The sequence below is a fragment of the Dermacentor albipictus genome, chromosome 6, assembly GCF_038994185.2.
Source record: "Dermacentor albipictus isolate Rhodes 1998 colony chromosome 6, USDA_Dalb.pri_finalv2, whole genome shotgun sequence".
Taxonomy (NCBI): Eukaryota; Metazoa; Arthropoda; class Arachnida; order Ixodida; family Ixodidae; genus Dermacentor; species Dermacentor albipictus.
Window position 1 is genome coordinate 143,578,532 of NC_091826.1, and position 19,583 is coordinate 143,598,114.

Here is a 19,583-nt window from a genome sequence, read left to right on the forward strand (position 1 = left end):
CCTGGCTCAAATAGACAAATAGAAATTAGACATACTAACAAGACTAGAAGAAAAGGTCGACTGCTTTCAAGAAACCGTCTACGGTCTACATGAATATTCTTATCAAAGACATGCAAGAAAAAATCGACGATCTAGAGAATCGTAGCAGGTGAACTAACCTGTTAATATATGGCTTACCGGAGGCAGAGGGAGAGACACCCTTGATACTTGAAAGTGCGGTGAACAAAAACATAATTGTTTATACTCTAGAATTAAAACCAATAGCAATCGAACGTATACATCGAATCGGTAGAGGAGCGCCGAACAAGGTTAGGCCTGTATTTCTTAAGATACTTGACTCAAGAGACAAATGCTCAATACTAAAACGGGGATACAAACTTAAAGATACAGGCCTATCCATTGGAGAAGACTTTTCGAAACGCGTACGCGATATTCGAAGGAAACGTTGGAACAGTGCGAAAACAAACCGACAAAGAAATTAGACTGTTTTCCTTGTTTTTGATAAGTTATATATAAACAATCGAGCATATGTTTGGAGCAATGAGAAAGAGGGCAAGGTACCACTTAATGAAAAACGCGTAGAAGTAGCTACTGCAAGTACAGCAAAGGCGGTGAGTGTGTCCAGCGACCAAACAAAAAAGGGAGCTACTACTGGTCGCACTGCAAAATTAGCGAACTAACACTCCTCACGGTGAATGCAAGAAGCGTCATCAACAAGACTGAATCACTTGAAAATCTGATTATTGATCATGAACCTGACCTAGCAGCCATAACAGAAACATGGCTCACACCTGATATTTTTGATCACGAGTTCGCACCACCCAACTATTTTGTGGTCCGGAAGGACCGCCCCACACGTGGTGGTGGAGTGGCGTTATTGATGAAAAAGGGCCTTTCCTTTGTGGCTTTTCCAGAGGTACAAGGCGTAGAGGCCTTTTTTTGTAAACTACTTTGTGACGGCACGAGCATATTCATAGGTTGTGTTTATCGGAGCCCAAACTCTGGTGATGCCTCTATCAGTGTCATTCATGATTACATAGAACGCCACGTGCTTGGTTCCCGCGTTGTCCTCTTTGGTGACTTCAATCTGTCTGCCAGACATTAACTGGAATAGTATGTGCTTCTCATCATCAGCTTCGGATGCATTGTCTGACCTCATGCTATGCTTCAATCTTCATCAGATCGTATGATGCCCCACCCGCTCACAGGGAAATACTAAGAACATACTAGATCTAATCTTTTTAAGTAACCACATAAATCGCATAAAAACTGATGTAATTCATGGTATATCAGACCACGTCGTACCAGTGTGCATCGTGCCTCTTAGTGGCAGCATAACCACTCATTATTCTGTATCTGTAGTAACAGACTTCGAAAACGCTGACGATAACAGTGATGCACCTCGCTCACGAATTCCAGCATTTTTCAGAAATTGACTCCGATGCTTCAGTATATGCAAATTCCCTTTGGTTTCACTTCAAATCGATTGTACTTTACTGCATCATTCACTACGTACCTAACAAAATAAAGCGTCCTCCGAAAAAAAATCCATGGATCACGCGAGAAGATATCCAAGCAAATCGACGTTTGAAAATGTTACGTAGGGCAATAAAAACAAAAGGTGGTGGAGAATCCAGAGTTCATAAACTACCGGACGCCATCGCGGAATTCATATTTAAAGCTGAACTTGCTTAACAGCACTACTTTGGTGTAACACTACCTAATTTTCTTGTTAGTAACCATCAGAAGTTCTGGAATTACTTTCGTACTAATAAAAATGCTACATCACATTATCTTCCCGAAGAAAAAACTGATAAGGCTAACGCATATAACGATTTTTTTCGGTCAGTGTTTACTATAGACGATGACATTATTCCCGCATTTGCAACGCAACATCACGCGAAAATCGCTAAACTAGATATTACGGATGCCGGTATTTTCAATCTATACTGCTTAAACTTGACCCCAAGAAAGGTAGTGGCCCCGACGATGTACCTAATACTTTCCTAAAAAAGTATGCAGAGTGGTGTAGTAAACACCTTGGCCTAGTTTTTCGGAAATCACTTAAGACTTCACAACTGCCTCATGATTGGAAAATTACAAAGGTAATCCCGATCCACAAGGGAGGTGACACAACATTACCTCCAAATTTCAGACCCATTTCTCTAACTAGCACGTCATGTAAACTTCTAGAACACATAATCTTAAAGGACATGACCGTATTCCTAGAGCGCATTGATTTTTTCTCACCCAACCAACATGGTTTTCACAGTGGTCCCTCGACAGTAACCCAAGTAACAGAACTAGTCCACGATCTTGCTGTTACAGTTAATAACCGCGGTCAAACTGACTTGATTCTACTCGATTTGTCCAAGGCTTTCGACTGTGTATGTCGCAGCAGAGTAATAGCTAAAGTTGAAAAGGTTTTTGGTATAGGAGAACTTTCTAAAAAGAAAAACTTTTATGACTGCTTCGATAAAATGCAACCGGGGTTTGACCGGGGTTCTTAAGTAACCGCTCGCAATTTGTGGTTTACGAAAAAACGCTTTCTAACACAGTCGCAGTAACATCCGGAGTCCCCCAAGGGTCTGTGCTTGGACCATTGCTTTTCTTACTCTATATTAAAGATATCACAGCTAACATCAATTGCAATGTAAAACTATTTGCAGACGACTGCGTCATATACAGAGAAATTAACAATTACAATGATCATATTAAATTAAATGATTCTCTAGCTGACATAGCTGATTGGTGCTCCAAATGGCAGATGCAAATAAACATACAGAAGTCCGCGATCATGACTGTAACCAGGAAAACGGTATCATCAATCTTTATTTACGCAATTAATGGTACTCCACTCAACAAAGTTGAAGAACACAAATATCTAGGCGTTACATTAACCTCGGAGCACAAATGGGACAAACATATCAGTAATATAATCTCAAAGGCGTTGCGCAAACTATTTTTCTTAAAAAGAAGCCTGGCGCTCGCAACCAAGTCAACGAAGCTGCTAGCCTACAAATCATTTGTAAGGCCTGTTCTCGAATACACTAACACAGTCCGGTTTCCGCATACACTAACTAACATAAGTGAGCTAGAATCAATACAAAGGAAAGCTGTGAGGCTCATCCATAACAAATATAGACGTACAGACTCGCCAACACATCTTTTAACCCAGTCCGGTTTGCGAACGCTATCCACAAGAGCGAAACATGCTCGCTTAAAAGTCTTGTTTCAACTAATAAAAAATACCTATAGGATAGATACCTCCCAATACATTTCATTCTCCGAGGCTCGACCTATACGTAACAAGCATGCGCACACATTGACAGAATACGCATGTAAAAATGAGACATTTAAGTATTCTTTCTTCCCGCTCGCAATAGCAGAATGGAACCAAGTTGATCCTACTATCACCAACATTGAATCATTAGCCGAATTCATCTCGCAAATAGCAAAAAAAACTGTGTGTGAATAACATTACCTATTATGCATGCAGGGTGCTTGCATAATATGTCGTTAGTGTAACGAAGATAGGTGTGGGGTTTTAAAGGGTAGGATTTCAGCAGGTCTGCTTCAAGCTGTCGCATGAAGATGTTTGCATACGTGGGGGCGAATGGCGTACCCATGCTAGTGCCGAAAATTTGCAGGTAGTGTATAGAATCGAATTCGAAATAGTTGAGCGTGAGAACTAACCTAAGTAGCGATAAGTAAACGTCAGGAGCGTGCGCTTGGGGATTGATTGCGAGGGATCTGGAAACGGCTTCAATTCCTTCACTCATAGGAATGTTGATGTAAAGGGCAGAAACATCCAAAGTGACTAGAATAGTGCGGTCAGAAAGGATCTGGTTGGCGTTGATGCCGTCGAGAATTCGAAGGAAGTGCGGCGTGTCTTGAACGAAAGATGGGAGGGTGGTGGGTATGTTTGACTGGTGGTGATTTAAGAATTTAGATGCCATGTGCACCTAAAACCGTCGATTCATTAAGCATTACCAATGCCGGAGTTCTTAATCTATTGCTTAATCTCGACATCAAGAAAGCTAACGGGCCAGATAATATCCCGAATTAGTTTTCAAATACATATGCAGAATGGTGTAGCGAATACCTTGCCATTATACACCGCAAATCACTTGCGTCCGCACAACTACCAGGTGATTGGAAAAAAGCGAAGGTGATTCCTATACATAAATCTGGCGACAGCAATGAACCTTCTAACGACAGGCCAATCTCACTTATCAGCACATCTTGTATAATATTGGAACATATTATCTTCAAACACATCACTATATTTCTCGAGCAAGAACATATAATAATACCTCAACAACACGGCTTTAGAGGGGGCCTCTCAATGGTCACACAACTAACCGAAGTAGTGCATCACCTTGAGCTTAACCTAAACAACCGAAGCCGGACAGACATGAACTTCCTCGACTTCAGTAAAGCATTTGATTGTGTAAGCCATGTAAAATTATTTGCAAAACTAGAGGCTACAATCGGGGACTGTCAGATTACTGCATGGATAAAGAACTTGTTATCGCATCGAACACCGCACATCATTGTAGGTAGCACCCCTTCCAGGTCTGTGGCTGTCACCTCCGGTCTTCCCCAAGGGTCAGTACTGGGCCCATTGCTACTTTTGATCTTTATTAACGACATTGCTGCTAACATTGAATGTGACATTAAGCTCTTCGCGGATTATTGTTTTATCTATAAAGAAATTATCAGTTACGCAGACGACTTATTATTAAACAGAGCACTCGATTTGGTGTCCAATTGGTGTAAAGAATGGCAAATGTCAATTGACACCAGTAAATCTGTATGCATGTCCTTTACAACAAAAAAGAAGCCTTCGGAATTTACTTACGCCCTCGGTGGTATTTGCCTTAATAAAGTAAGTAAGCACAAATACCTAGGTTTGACATTTTCTTCAGACCTTTCATGGAACTTCCATATTGATAATATTACCTAAGTCGCATTACCCAAGCTTTCTTTTCTTATACGATGTTTACGCCTTGCGCCGAAGCACACCAGACTACTAGCCTATACAGCTTTTGTTCGCCCTATCTTAGAATACGCTAACGTCGTCTGGTTCCCGCACACATCAACTAACATATCAAAACTAGAAAAGGTGCAAAGAAAAGCTGTGAGGTTTATTTTTAACAAACACAGGCCCTATAGGCAGGTTGCGAACGTGGTTCCCGCGCCTACTAGGGCGCCCCTCGCGGCGGCGAGCGCGGAACCGGCAGGATACGACCGGCCCGCTTGCGTTTGGAAAGCCTGTCTATGCACTGTTTCGCGCGTAGCTGTTGCCTTTTCTGAGCAATGCTGAAGTGCAACCCTGGCTGTTGAGTAGTGGGCTGCAACAGCACGTACACCAACTCACGAGGAACAAAGTTTTACAGGTTTCCAAACCGACCGTATGAAGCAGATCGGCGTCAACCATGGATAGCGCTCGTCCGATGGCATAAGCTGTTTTATGCTCCGGCGTTATGCCAAGTGCGTTAACGCTGAATTCATTGCGTTTACGGCAATGATGGCAGCAACGGGACACCTGCAGTCAGTGGCGTAGCTAGGTCGTCTGGCACCCGGGGCCCGTAAGTCTTCTGTCACCGCCCCCCCCCCCCAACGGGTTTAGTCGAGGAAGGCGAAGATATCAACAACTTCCGTGTGTCTTCAGACGTATATGACACCCCCCCCCCCACTGGCCCCTTTCATCAGGGACACCTCCTCCCCCCGTAGCTACGCCACTGCCTGCAGTGCGTACCAGGATATGCAGCAAACGAAGTGGTTTGTTCCCACACTGTACCGCAGTAAAGCTGTGGAATTCTTTCCCAATCCTCTCCCATTTAAACAGCGCTGGGGCTTGCTGAGAGATTTGAGCAGGGGTTGCAACTGGCTGAGCTGGCATACACACTTCTGCGCCCAGCATATCAATTAAAGGGCAGTTGAGGTCACCAAAATTTTTGACAACGTGGATTATTGGAACTTCCTTTGCACGCAATAATAATCGTAACTAAGAGTATCGCACTTCCAGTAACTTGGGCGAAAATATTTTCCCAGCGTAGTCTAACAGCGTTGCAGCGGTGGCGTAGAGGTAGAACACCCGCCTCGCGTGCAAGAGGTCCGTGGTTCGAATCCCGGTGCCGGCAATTTTCCACCGGATTAGAAAAAAAAATCCGCGTGTTGACAAAATTGCATAAACAGGCCTGGAGTGTGGCCTGATCCCGGTGACCAGATCCGGTAACGCACTCCCTCACCAGAGCAGGATTGGCCACCCTGGTGCAGTACTTGGCCACAACCTCCTATATGAACAACACAATCAAACCCCGGCCCTCAGTCCCCAGCAGCTGCGAAGCAACTGACCACGGCGGCGGTCAGACCTGCGACGCTGCAGAGGGTGCTAAGAATCACTGGCTCCGGACAGGCCGCCATTGGAATATGAACCTGGCAACGTTTAACGCTAGAACGTTATCTAGTGAGGCGAGTTTAGCAGTGCTATTGGAGGAATTAGAGGGCAGTAAATGGGATATAATAGGGCTCAGCGAAGTTAGGAGGCCAAAAGAAGCATATACAGTGCTAAGAAGCGGGCACGTCCTGTGCTACCGGGGCTTAGCAGAGAGAAGGGAACTAGGCGTCGGATTCCTGATTAATAAGAATATAGCTGGTAATATACAGGAATTCTATAGCATTAACGAGAGGGTGGCAGGTCTTGTTGTGAAACTTAATAAGAGGTACAAAATGAAGATTGTACAGGTCTACGCCCCTACATCCAGTCATGATGACCAGGAAGTCGACAGCTTCTATGAAGACGTGGAATCGGCGATGGGTAGAGTGAAAACTAAATACAGTATACTAATGGGTGACTTTAATGCCAAGGTAGGCAAAAAGGAGACTGGAGACAAGGCAGTGGGGGAATGTGGCATAGACACTAGGAATATCAGGGGGGAGTTATTGGTAGAGTTTGCGGAACAGAATAATATGAGGATAATGAATACCTTCTTCCGCAAACGGGATAGCCGAAAGTGGACGTGGAGGGGCCCGAACGGTGAGACTAGAAATGAAATGGACCCTGGCATCATAAAAGATGTGGACGTGCTCGGAAAGGTGCGCTGCAGTGACCACAGGATGGTAAGAACTCGAATTAGCCTAGACCTGAAAAGGGAACGGAAGAAACTGGTACATAAGAAGCCGATCAATGAGTTAGCGGTAAGAGGGAAAATAGAGCAATTCCAGATCAAGCTACAGAACAGGTATTCGGCTTCAACTCAGGAAGAGGACCTTAGTGTTGAAGCAATGAACGACAATCTTGTGGACATCATTAAGGAGTGTGCAATGGAAGTCGGTGGTAACGCCGGTAGGCAGGATACCAGTAAGCTATCGCAGTAGACGAAAGATCTGATCAAGAAACGCCAATGTATGAAAGCCTCTAAACCTACAGCTAGAATAGAACTGGCAGAACTTTCGAAGTTAATCAACAAGCGTAAGACAGCTGATATAAGGAAGTATAATATGGATAGAATTGAACATGCTCTCAGGAACGGAGGAATCCTAAAAACAGTGAAGAAGAAACTAGGAATTTGCAAGAATCAGATGTATGCGTTAAGAGACAAAGCCGGCAATATCATTACTAATATGGATGAGATAGTACAAGTGGTTGAAGAGTTCTATAGAGATTTGTACAGTACCAGTGCCACCTACGACGATAATGGAAGAGAAAGTAGTCTAGAGGAATTCGAAATCCCACAGGTAACGCCGGAAGAAGTAAAGAAAGCCTTGGGAGATATGCAAAGGGGGAAGGCAGCTGGGGAGGATCAGGTAACAGCAGATTTGTTGAAGGATGGTGGGCAGATTGTTCTAGAGAAACTGGCCACCCTGTATACGCAATGCCTCATAACGTCGAGCGTACCGGAATCTTGGAAAAACGCTAACATAATCCTAATCCATAAGAAAGGGGACGCCAAAGACTTGAAAAATTATAGACCAATCAGCTTACTGTCCGTTGCCTACAAACTATTTACTAAGGTAATCGCAAATAGAATCAGGAACACCTTAGACTTCTGCCAAGCAAAGGACCAGGCAGGATTCCGTAAAGGCTACTCAACAATAGATCATATTCACACTATCAATCAGGTGATAGAAAAATGTGCGGATTATAACAAACCATTATATATAGCTTTCATTGATTACGAGAAAGCATTTCATTCTGTCGAAACCTCAGCAGTCATGGAGGCATTACGGAATCAGGGTGTAGACGAGCCATATGTAAAAATACTGAAAAATATCTATAGCGGCTCCACAGCCACCGTAGTCCTCCATAAAGAAAGCAACAAAATCCCAATAAAAAAAGGCGTCAGGCAGGGAGATGCGATCTCTCCAATGCTATTCACAGCGTGTTTACAGGAGGTATTCAGAGACCAGGATTGGGAAGAAATGGGGATAAAAGTTAATGGAGAATACCTTAGTACCTGGCGATTTGCTGATTATATTGCCTTGCTTAGTCACTCAGGGGACCAATTGCAACGCATGCTCAAAGACCTGGAGAGGCAAAGCAGAAGAGTGGGTCTAAAAGTTAATCTGCAGAAAACTAAAGTAATGTTTAACAGTCTCGGAAGAGAACAGTAATTTACAATAGGTAGCGAGGCACTGGAAGTGGTAAGGGAATACATCTACTTAGGGCAGGTAGTGACGGCAGATCCGGATCATGAGACGGAAATAACCAGAAGAATAAGAATGGGCTGGGGTGCGTTTGGCAGGCATTCTCAGATCATGAACAGCAGGTTGCCATTATCCCTCAAGAGAAAAGTCTATAATAGCTTTGTCTTACCACTACTCACCTACGGGGCAGAAACCTGGAGGCTTACGAAAAGGGTTCTACTCAAATTGAGGACGACGCAACGAGCTATGGAAAGAAGAATTATAGGTGTAACGTTAAGGGATAAGAAAAGAGCAGATTGGGTGAGGGAACAAACGCGAGTTAATGACATCTTAGTTGAAATCAAGAAAAAGAAATGGGCATGGGCAGGACATGTAATGAGGAGGGAAGATAACCGATGGTCATTAAGGGTTACGGACTGGATCCCAAGGGAAGGGAAGCGTAGCAGGGGGCGGCAGAAAGTTAGGTGGGCGGATGTGATTAAGAAGTTTGCAGGGACGGCATGGCCACAATTAGTACGTGACCGGGGTTGTTGGAGAAATATGGGAGAGGCCTTTGCCCTGCAGTGGGCGTAACCAGGCTGATGATGATGATGATGAGTCTAACACAACTGGTAAGTTCATCCCCTTTTTTATGTTTCGAGAGAGCAACGTTAGAATACCTCTGGTAGGTCTTACGAGTCATTCGTACGCCCCACGTTCTTGAATGAGATGTTTTAGATTCGTATTTGCCGTCCTGTATGTACAGAGAAACTACCGCGGCGTCCTTGCACTTCCTGCGATGCCAGCACGGCAATCACAGTTCCGCGCTAGGATTTGTCTGCTGTCGCCGATCTTCAAGAATCAATGTCGCCTATAATTTCATGCATCCACACCGTAGATAACGAAGTAACTTACGCTGAGCTTCACGCATCTCGCTGGTGCATTATTTTTCGTTTGCGGAATAAACCTAGCAGTCACTTCCAATCAGTGCGAGTTCAACACTTCCCTCACGTCGTAGACGTGCCTCACTTCAAATAGACAACTTCCGCCCTTCAAATTTTTTTTCACGAGAAAAGCTATGAAGATCTTGTAATTCCCGAAACCCGGTTAAAATTAATATCGGCATTAGAACGACAGAAAGCTGAGCTAGTTGGTAAGGATTCATAATGCAAAATAGTAGTGAGGCGTGCAGACAGGACACAAGAGTAGAGAAGTGGACAACACGAACGCCGACTATCAACTGAAGGGAGCACTGAGGCGAAAAATGAAAGAAGACACAAAACTCATCTGCGCATGCTCAGGAATGGTAACACCACGTGTCAATCGGGTACACGTGCTGGTCTACGTGAGAGATAACTGTTAAGGCACTTAATCTCTTCCTTATGTAAAGTAATCGAAGGCTGACTCACGCACGCACTTCCACCATTATAGATATGCCATGCCTCTACCATAAGGCACGACATGGCGATTCCGTTTTTTACTAATTTAGAATGCTTGGATTGAAAGTTTAGCAACGGCTTCGACGATCTTCGGGAGTACTGCCAACAAACATGATTTTGTTCAAAGATCAAGGAAATGTCAAGAAACTGAATTACGCGTCGCTGAGGTAATTCCTTGGTAAACTTTAATCCTCCCCTATAAAGTTTAAATTGCTCACTTACCGAGGTAGCAGCAGAGTCTAATTCTTCTCTATTGCAGAAAATCAGGTAATCATCAACGTAACGAAATATCTTGATAACGCTATCACCTAAGGCTTTCTCTAAGCAGTTGTCAACCTTACTCAGGTAAATGTTGCTAATAATAGGGGCAACCTTTGAGCCAATGCAAATGCCTGATTTCTGCAGAAAAACGCCATCTCTCCATCCAATCAGCGTCGACTTCAAGTACATTGAAAGAATTTCTAGAAAAGCTCCCGTGGAAACACCGCATCTGTCAATAAAAGCCGACTCTTGCACTTGTTCTTTAATGCACTCATTTACGGAATTTAGCAACTCGTCAAGCGGGAAGGAATAATACAGGTCTTCGATATCCATACTAAAAGCTGTACAATCACCCGGATTCTCCTCTCTTAAATAGTGAACTAGCGCCTGAGAATTACGTAGGCAAAAGGGATCTGAAAAAATTAGTGAAGCTAGGCAGTTCTGTAGGTAACTAGCGACACAGACCTGCCACGTCCCTTTCTCTGACACTATAGCACGAAAAGGAATTTCTTGTTTAAGGGTCTTGGCCGAGAAAAACAGTTCTAAGGTGAGGGATTTAGCTTTCTTGACATTACAAACAAGCCTATCAAGATTATGTCTTGGCAAGAGGTCAACCGCACGTTGCTTAACTACCGAAGGCTTGAGTTTGACTGGTTGGAAATTCTTTTCTATGGCTGAAATCGCTTTTTCTGAAAACACGTCATCTGGCATAATTACGAAATAACCTTCCTTGTCAGATATTACAGGTCTAAGTTTATGCTCCACCAGGTAATCAACTAACGGTCGGACAGGGTCAGGCGTCTTAAAATGGGAATTAGATTGTTTAAGGCTAGCAATGCAATCCGGAATACAGCGTGAGCGTTCTTCTTCCGGTACGAACCAGGTTATGCAGCGCGGTAAGCTTAAAACTTCAACGGGTTTTATGTTAGGTTTAAAGTAGTGCTTAGGGCCTAAAGCAAGGGTTCTTCTATGGTTATCACTTACTATGGCGTCTCCAAGAACCAGTACATTATTTGACGGTGAATTATTAGAAAGGTGTTTTCTCTTACTTTGTTGAAGCTCCGGAAGTTTCATCCTCCATAGGAAGTCCGCATGCTGCATGGCCAACTTATTCCAATCGTTGTAAGGGCGGTTCCAAAGGTGACCGTCTCCCAGGGCCGCGCAACGGACCCTTAGACACTCCTGGTAGAACCTAACTTGGCGCCATGATTCAGCGGTAAGAATAGCTCCAATCCTCCTGGCATGCCCAGTTGATGGTTCAAGAAAGCCGCACATCATTTGAACTTCCAATGGGACGACACGATTACGACTAAACCACGACATGCTTCTAGCGGGGAACATACATATCGCAATTAAGGATGCTAACGAAGCAGGATTGTGCAGATAAGTAGGCGAACAAGGAAAAGGGCTCAGAGTACTAGAAATGAAGCTTAGAACGACAGAAAGCTGAGCTAGTTCGTAAGGATTCATAATGCAAAATAGAAGTGAGGCGTGCAGACAGGACACAAGAGTAGAGAAGTGGACAACACGAACGCCGACTATCAACTGAAGGGAGCACTGAGGCGAAAAATGAAAGAAGACACAAAACTCATCTGCGCATGCTCAGGAACTTGAATGTACTTGAACTTGAATGTACTTGAAGTCGACGCTGATTGGGTGGAGTGATGGCGTTTTAACGCGATAGCGTTAAGGAGCTCGTGTCGCAGAAAAGCCGGTGTCGTCGGCGTCGGTGTCGGCGTTTGCGGCGTTGACCGTGAGCGATAAATCACGGCAGGCGCTTCATAAATAAAAAGCAACTTCCAAGATTGGCCCGGTGGGAATCGAACCAGGGTCTCCGGAGTGTGAGACGGAGACGCTACCACTCAGCCACGAGTTCGATGCTTCCAAGTGGTGCAAACGCGCCTCTTGTGAATGCGGTGTTGCCTTCGAAACGAGCCGTGGAAAGTTATACTGCGGTGTATATCGGTAATTATGAACATGTAACGTACAGAAGTCACAATTACACGAGTTGCGAAGTGCGTTTCCGCTGCATTTCTTCTGCGCTTTCCGCACACGCAGCGCCATCTTGCGGCAAACACAGAAGACCCCCTCCTCTCAATGTACGGCGCTGCCCTGACAGGAGGCGCGCCGCGCGCGCATTGGGACCGCTGCCAGGCGCGTCGCGGGACTCCCTCTCCCCTGACGACGCTTCGCCGTGCTCCCGGTTTAGATTACTATCTATCTCTCTGCCCGTGCCGCTCACGACGTTTGGCTGGCGTAGATCGTTTCCCCTCCGAGACACCGAGTTCTTTGGTTCGTTCCGTTCGCTCAGGCGCACGTTTCGTTGCCGCGCCGAACGCTGCGTTGCTCGACGCTCACCGCGTGATAGGTGGGCGCTAAGTCCGATGCGGGGCGCATCGTAAGTGATCGCTGTGCCGTAGCGCATTGTCTTATACCCCTTGGCGGGTCGACGGGAACGCTGTCGCGTCCCACTCTTGAAGGCGAAGCTTAAGCGTCCTCCAAATTTTTTCTGCAGAAATCAGGCATTTGCATTGGCTCAAAGGTTGCCCCTATTCTTAGCAACATTTACCTGAGTAAGGTTGAGAACTGCTTAGAGAAAGCCTAAGGTGATAGCGTTATCAAGATATTTCGTTACGTTGATGATTACCTGATTTTCTGCAACAGGGAAGAATTAGACTCTGCTGCTACCTCGGTAAGTGAGCACTTTAAACTTTATGGGGGAGGATTAAAGTTTGCCAAGGAATTACCTCAGCGACGCGTAATTCAGTTACTTGACATTTCCTTGATCTTCGAACAAAATCATGTTTGTTGGCAGTACTCCCCAAGATCTTCGAAGCCGTTGCTAAACTTTCAATCCAAGCATTCTAAATTAGTAAAAAACGGAATCGCCATGTCGTGCCTTAAGTCTTCCCTCACAAGATCTTGCTTGCACAAAATGAGCGCCAGTTTTAATGCGCAGGTCCGGCGCCTATGAGAAGCAGGTTATCCTAGTGTAGCGGTGGCCACTGTAGCTGAGCGCCTAAAGAAGTCGGTTTCGAGAGGGACGGACGTAATTACAGAGAGCAGTAATCGCAAAAAAAGAGTAGTGGCTATTCCGTATATTCATTCAGTGTCGCACAGGCTTAAAAAAGTTGCTAGTAGATATGATGTTAATGTTGCTTTCACTGCTCCCAATAAGCTAGGTAAGATATGCGCTGCCGTACAGAATAAAAAGGAGCGGGTTAAAGGCAAAAAACGAACAGATATTTGTCCAGTGAAGCAGAATAAGAACAACAGTTTTACTGAATGTCGTATGGGTGTGGTTTATCAAATTCCCCTTAGCTGTGGCCAGTTCTACGTAGGGCAAACGGGACGGTGTATCAATCAGAGGCTAATGGAGCATAAAAGGTCGTTAACCGGTGGATCGCCTTCTAATCTTTCGCTACATTGCCGAGATTGTAACTGCAAGCCAGAGTTAGATGAATGCGCGATACTGTACAGGCATAAGAATGAAGATACGCGTCTTATGGTAGAGGCATCGCATATCTATAATGGTGGAAGTGCGTGCGTGAGTCAGCCTTCGATTACTTTACATAAAGAAGAGATTAAGTGCCTTAACAGTTATCTCTCCCGTAGACCAGCACGTGTACCCGATTGACACGTGGTGTTACCATTCCTGAGCATGCGCAGATGAGTTTTGTGTCTTCTTTCATTTTTCGCCTCAGTGCTCCCTTCAGTTGATAGTCGGCGTTCGTGTTGTCCACTTCTCTACTCTTGTGTCCTGTCTGCACGCCTCACTTCTATTTTGCATTATAATATCGGCACGCTGTTTCGCGCCATCGCTACCGTTTGACAGGGCGCCAAACACGCAGCGCGAGCTGCTGACGCCGTGAGTAATCCTACCGCTTTCGCGCAACTATCCGTCAGATGGCGCTAGGGGTCGGAAAGATAGGGCGCCGCCTAGCACTTGCAACGTGCCCATGACTCCCCAACAAACCTCTTAGCTAACGCAGGTCTTAATACACTATCTGTTAGGGCCAGAGAAGCCCGCCTAAAATTCATCTACCAACTAATGCATGGCAGTTATAAGATAGACCGAGCTAAGTACATTACTTTGTCTACATCACGCCTATCGCGAAAAAATCATCCATTTACAATAAACCAGTACGGTGTTCGCAATGACACGTTCAAGTTTTCACTTTTCCCACGTGCGATCAAAGAATGGAATCTCCCCCACTCAGACATAGTTTCCTCTCTGTCGCTTTCATCATTTATCAACCTACTAGACACATCCAACAGAGAAGACGCCACTTAACGCATCCACATATATTAAACTGTAATGCTTCTGCGCGTGGAACGTCTGCACTTCAACTCCCAAACTGGCCGCTTCTGTGCGGTAATCTGTTAGCTTTATAGCTTCTCTAATCTTACACGGGTAATTTATTCGCAAATTTTTATACAAATTCTAGTAATACTATATTATTATATTGTTGTACCAACTATATTGTTATATTGTTATGGCCCTATTGTTGTACCAAGCAAAAGTATTGTACTTCACATCGTCATTGATGATTTCTACAGCAGTTAAGGAAGCTTTTTCTGTTTTCTTTCTTTCTTTTACTGTACCATGTATAATGACCTGCTTGTTTCTTTTCGTAAAACTGTGCCCCCCTGTTTTGGTCTCACATAGACTAGCAGTATTGCAAATAAATAAACAAATAACACGCACGGTACACTTCCCTAAGGGTTCAATCGGCGCAGCGCTTGCTGTAAGTAATGAAATGGCCGAATATGGCGTCCCTACTTTTCTAAGGGTTAGATGAAGCTGGTCCGAAATCACTGATATTGCTGCTCCCGTGTCTACAAGCGCATGAACGGCAATGTCCTCTGCGTAAACTTCAAGGACGCTCGCAGGAAATAAATGAGGTCTTGAGGAGTTCGTTGAGATCGCAGTTCTTGCCTCCGGAACTGTGGTTCTTAGTTTTCCCCCCGGATAGGTTCATGGCGACGGATAAGCGGCGACAGAGAACGCCGACGGGGAGACGGAGACCGAGGGGTAGTGAAGTTTCGGGAAGCAGGAGGGGAGGCTTCGAAGGGCTGAGCGGCAGTAGCGGAAAGGGACGGAGAGTCGAAACTGTTGCTTTGTGCCCTCAGAGAATCCGAAGGATACCATCCGCGCTGGCGGCAAAGCCGTGCTACATGCCCAGGTAGGCCGCACGAATAAGAGACAGGCCGGTTGTCATGGGTGCGCCATGGATTGAGATCAGCGGGCGGAGACTGATGGACATATTGGCGAGGTGGCCGCATGGGCTGCTGTGGCGGCCAGTAGCTGATTGTGTGTGTGTGGGGGGGGGAGGGGAGGGGGGGGGAGGCGCATATGTTGCCGCTGCTTGCGGAGGTGCGGGAAAGGCGCTGATAAGTCTGGATTGAATACCTGCAGACGGAGGCCTTGGATTCGCGACAATGGCAGCGTACGTAAGTGGAACAGGCGTAGGAGGCGGTTGATGAGCAAGTGGTTCTGCTTAAGCGACTTGCTTTTGTATCACCTGACGGAGATCGGGAGACAAGGGCGACTCGGAGACGGGACTGACTGGCAGAAGAGAGAGTTGGCGTGCCACTTCTCGTACAAATTGCTTGATTTGGTCGAAAATTGCTGAACGGCAAGGAGTAACACTGACACCATCACTCAGAGCTGAAAGCGCGACCTCCGGAGTGAGAGCTCGGCGCGTAGGAAACCGTTGTTCGCGCAGCTCCTCATAGCTCTGGCAAAGCGTTATGAGGTCGTTGACCGTCTGAGGATTCTTTTCCAAGAGCATTTGGAAGGCGTCATCTTCTATGCCTTTCAACATGTTCTTGACCTTGTCATCTTCGGACATATCGGGATTGATACGCCGGCAAATGTCAACATCTTCAGTGTAGCTCGTAAATCTTTCGGCCGTTTGTTGGGCACGACAGCGAAGCTGTTGTTTCGCCCGAAATTTGCGCGCAGCAGTGTGACCGAAGACTTTTTGAAGTGTCGTTCGGAATGCTGTCTAGGTGGAAAAGTCAGCCTCACGGTTGCGGAACCAAAGATGGGCGACCCCGGAAAGGTATAATGGACCGTAACCAAGCTTGTCAGCTTCAGACCATTTGTTGTGGGCACTCGGTTCTACAATGACAGCGAGTTCTCTACGTCGTGATCGTCAGTGCCATTGAATATGGGAAAATACCGTTGGCCTGGCACACCAGGACAGACGACCGGAGGCGGTGCGATGGGTGGCTCGGCAGGACTAGTCTCCTCAGCCATGGGAGATGTGACAGGAATCGTCCGGCCTCGGAGTTCCAGGTTTGCAAAAGGTCCAGCACCTTTCACCAAATGTTGCGAGGCTATTTGGGTAGTAAGCGTAAGCGTTCGCGACTAGAATGGTAGAGCAGCGAGAAGTAGTATAGCCGATCGAGCGCCGAAACAAGGTTCTTCTCTCTCGTCGTCGTTGTGTCTCTCATACATAGCCACAGCCCCACTGCTCCTTATTTTACAATACAGTGCAATCGACATTAGTCTCCACTTCAGGTACATGCAGTGGAGGCTTCATGAACGGTCATGGTCAATAATCACACCTTAGAAGTGATATTTCCGATATTTGATACCCTGGCCATTGAGAGAAACAGGGTACAGTGCCATGAGTTTGCACGTAAACGCGATTAACGCGCATTTTTCGATCGACACATTAAGTCCTTGTTTGGGGACACACGAAAAAGTTCGAGTGGCTGCCCGCTGAATTCTTGCGCACACTTGAAGATGAGTCACCGTGGAAGGCCAAAGACAAATATCATCAGCGTACATTGGGGAATTGTCTTGGGAAATATTTCAGCAAGGCCAACCATAGCTAAGATAAAGAGAATACGGCTTAATACCCCGCCCTGTGGGACGCCACCGTGACAACACAATGACAAGGATGGTTAGCTATGACTAGGAGACCGTGTTCGTGTACAATACTGTGAAACTGATACAAAACTTATACGAACGATACAAAACTGATAAATGGAACACTGTATAGACATTGACGACACAAAAACCACGGTGGGACATGAGCGCATCGCACGAGCGCCCCGCACATGAACCGTTCCGCCACCATTTTCGCCCAGTCAAGCCGGCATACATGACAGACATATGTGACACTCCACCTGGCACCTGGTGCCCAAGGACCACAGCCCCCCGGCAAGTGCCGTTACTACGCCACTGCAACTTAATATTTTATTAATTGCATAAGCCTTGTCTAGTATGTTGAAACAAAGGTGATTTTCGATGGACAGTATACTCTGCACTGCACCAACACAATTGAGTCATATAGCATGCACTTTAAAACCAATAATGTAGCGTTAAGTATAATGACACGTGTACTTATCTTTATCGGGCAACCACGTTTTGCCGCTTAACAACTGTAATAGCAGCGCGAGGGACGCGCCTGCATGTATCCGACGTTTCTGGAAAGTTATCGACGCTTCTATCCGCGTGTCTGTTGTCGCCGAACCTTGTGTTATCAGATTTCATCGCGTGACGCGAATGGTGTAGAACTTTGTGGAAGGCACGCGGGTCCGAACGATTAGTCTGGAACATTCGATGACTGCTCTATAAAAGCCGATACGCTTGACCCGCTGATCAGATTTTCGACGATCGCCGACTGTGTTCGCCGCTTTCGTTGTGCTATAAGTGTAGCCTGTTTTGTGGGCACAGGTTCGCCCAATAAAAGCTAGTTTTGCATTCCACCGTACTGCTTCTTTCTTCACCGTCGCTACCACGTGACATCTGGTGGAGGTGCTTTACGTCCATGTACCGGACGCCCCCGACAAGCCGTAATCCAAGCCCGGACCGCAAAGACAACACCAGCGCCGTCCCGGAACATCGAGCAAGCCGCCGTCTTCAACAGCTGCCCCCGGAGCACGGACTTCTACTTGAGAAGACCAAGAAGATTGTGGCCAAGGAAACCCCAATGGCAGCCCCAGCGTCCCCCATCGTGCTGCAGCAGCCCAGGGAGCCTCCAACGTTCCGCGGTTCAGCATTCGAAGACCCGGAATCATGGCTGGAAACCTACGAACGGATCGCGACATTCAACAGCTGGGACTCCGACGACAAGCTGCGGCATGTCTACTTCGCCTTAGAAGACGCCGCCAGAACTTGGTTTGAGAACAGGGAGTCGACCTTGACAACGTGGGACCTGTTTCGTAGCGGCTTCCTGCGCACCTTTACAAGTGTCGTGCGCAAGGAAAGGGCCGAAGCTATGCTGGACGCCCGAGTGCAGCTACCAAATGAGAACGTTGCCATCTTTACGGAAGAAATGAGCCGTCTGTTCCGCCACGCCGACCCGGATATGACCGAGGAAAAGAAAGTACGCCTACTCATGCGTGGTGTGAAGGAAGAACTTTTCGGCGCAATGTTACGAAGCCCACCGACGACTGTAGCAGAGTTCCTTCGCGAGGCCACCGGCATTGAGAAGACACTCGAAATGCGGAACCGGCAATTCAACCGCCGCACAAGCTCTACCCACTACGCAGGAATTCAATCACTGGCCGCGGACGATCTGCGCGAGACCATCAAGGCCATTGTGCGCGAAGAACTGCGCAAGGTCTTGCCTTCGTCGCAGCCTCAAGTGGCCTCTATCGCCGACATCGTGAAAGAAGAGGTGGACCGATCCCTTGGAGTTCCTGAGGTGCAACCAGAACCACCGCAGCCGGAAGCAATGACCTACGCCGCCGCCGTCGCCCGCCGTCAAGGCCCCCCTGCGCGACCGGGACAAGGTCCTGCAACACCGCAATTCCGTCGTCCACCGCCGCCGCCGCCAGCCCGCCCACCCGTCGCCCAGCGCACCTATGCGAGGAAGACGGACATTTGGCGAGCCCCCGACCACCGCCCGCTCTGCTATCACTGCGGAGAAGCCGGCCATGTGTACCGCCGATGCCCATACCGCGACATGGGACTGAGAGGGTTCGCCGTCAACGCGCCGCGTCCACAGCTTGGGGAGCGCCCACGTGACATTGCCGATTACCTAGCCGCTACTCAGTGGCACTCTCGACGACCGTCCCGTTCGCCGTCACCAGGCCGCTACCTGTCGCCGCAGCGCCGTCCATACACTGGCCCAGCCCGGGGCCACTCTGCGAGCCCATACCCGGAAAACTAAAAGCAGCAACCGATGGAGGTGCGGTTGCTGTTCGTCGAACTGACGAAGATCCTCCGCCGCCGACGAAGACGACGAAGAGACCATCTGGACGACATAACGACACGCCGCCGTCCCG

The 19,583-nt window shown here is 46.9% G+C and overlaps 1 protein-coding gene across 1 annotated transcript in view; it reads left to right on the forward strand.

Annotated features, from left to right (window-relative positions):
- The window catches only part of LOC135920155 (uncharacterized), a 173,385-nt gene that overhangs the window by 13,894 nt on the left and 139,908 nt on the right, over nt 1-19,583 (forward strand). The gene's annotated exons all lie outside the window — the stretch shown is intronic.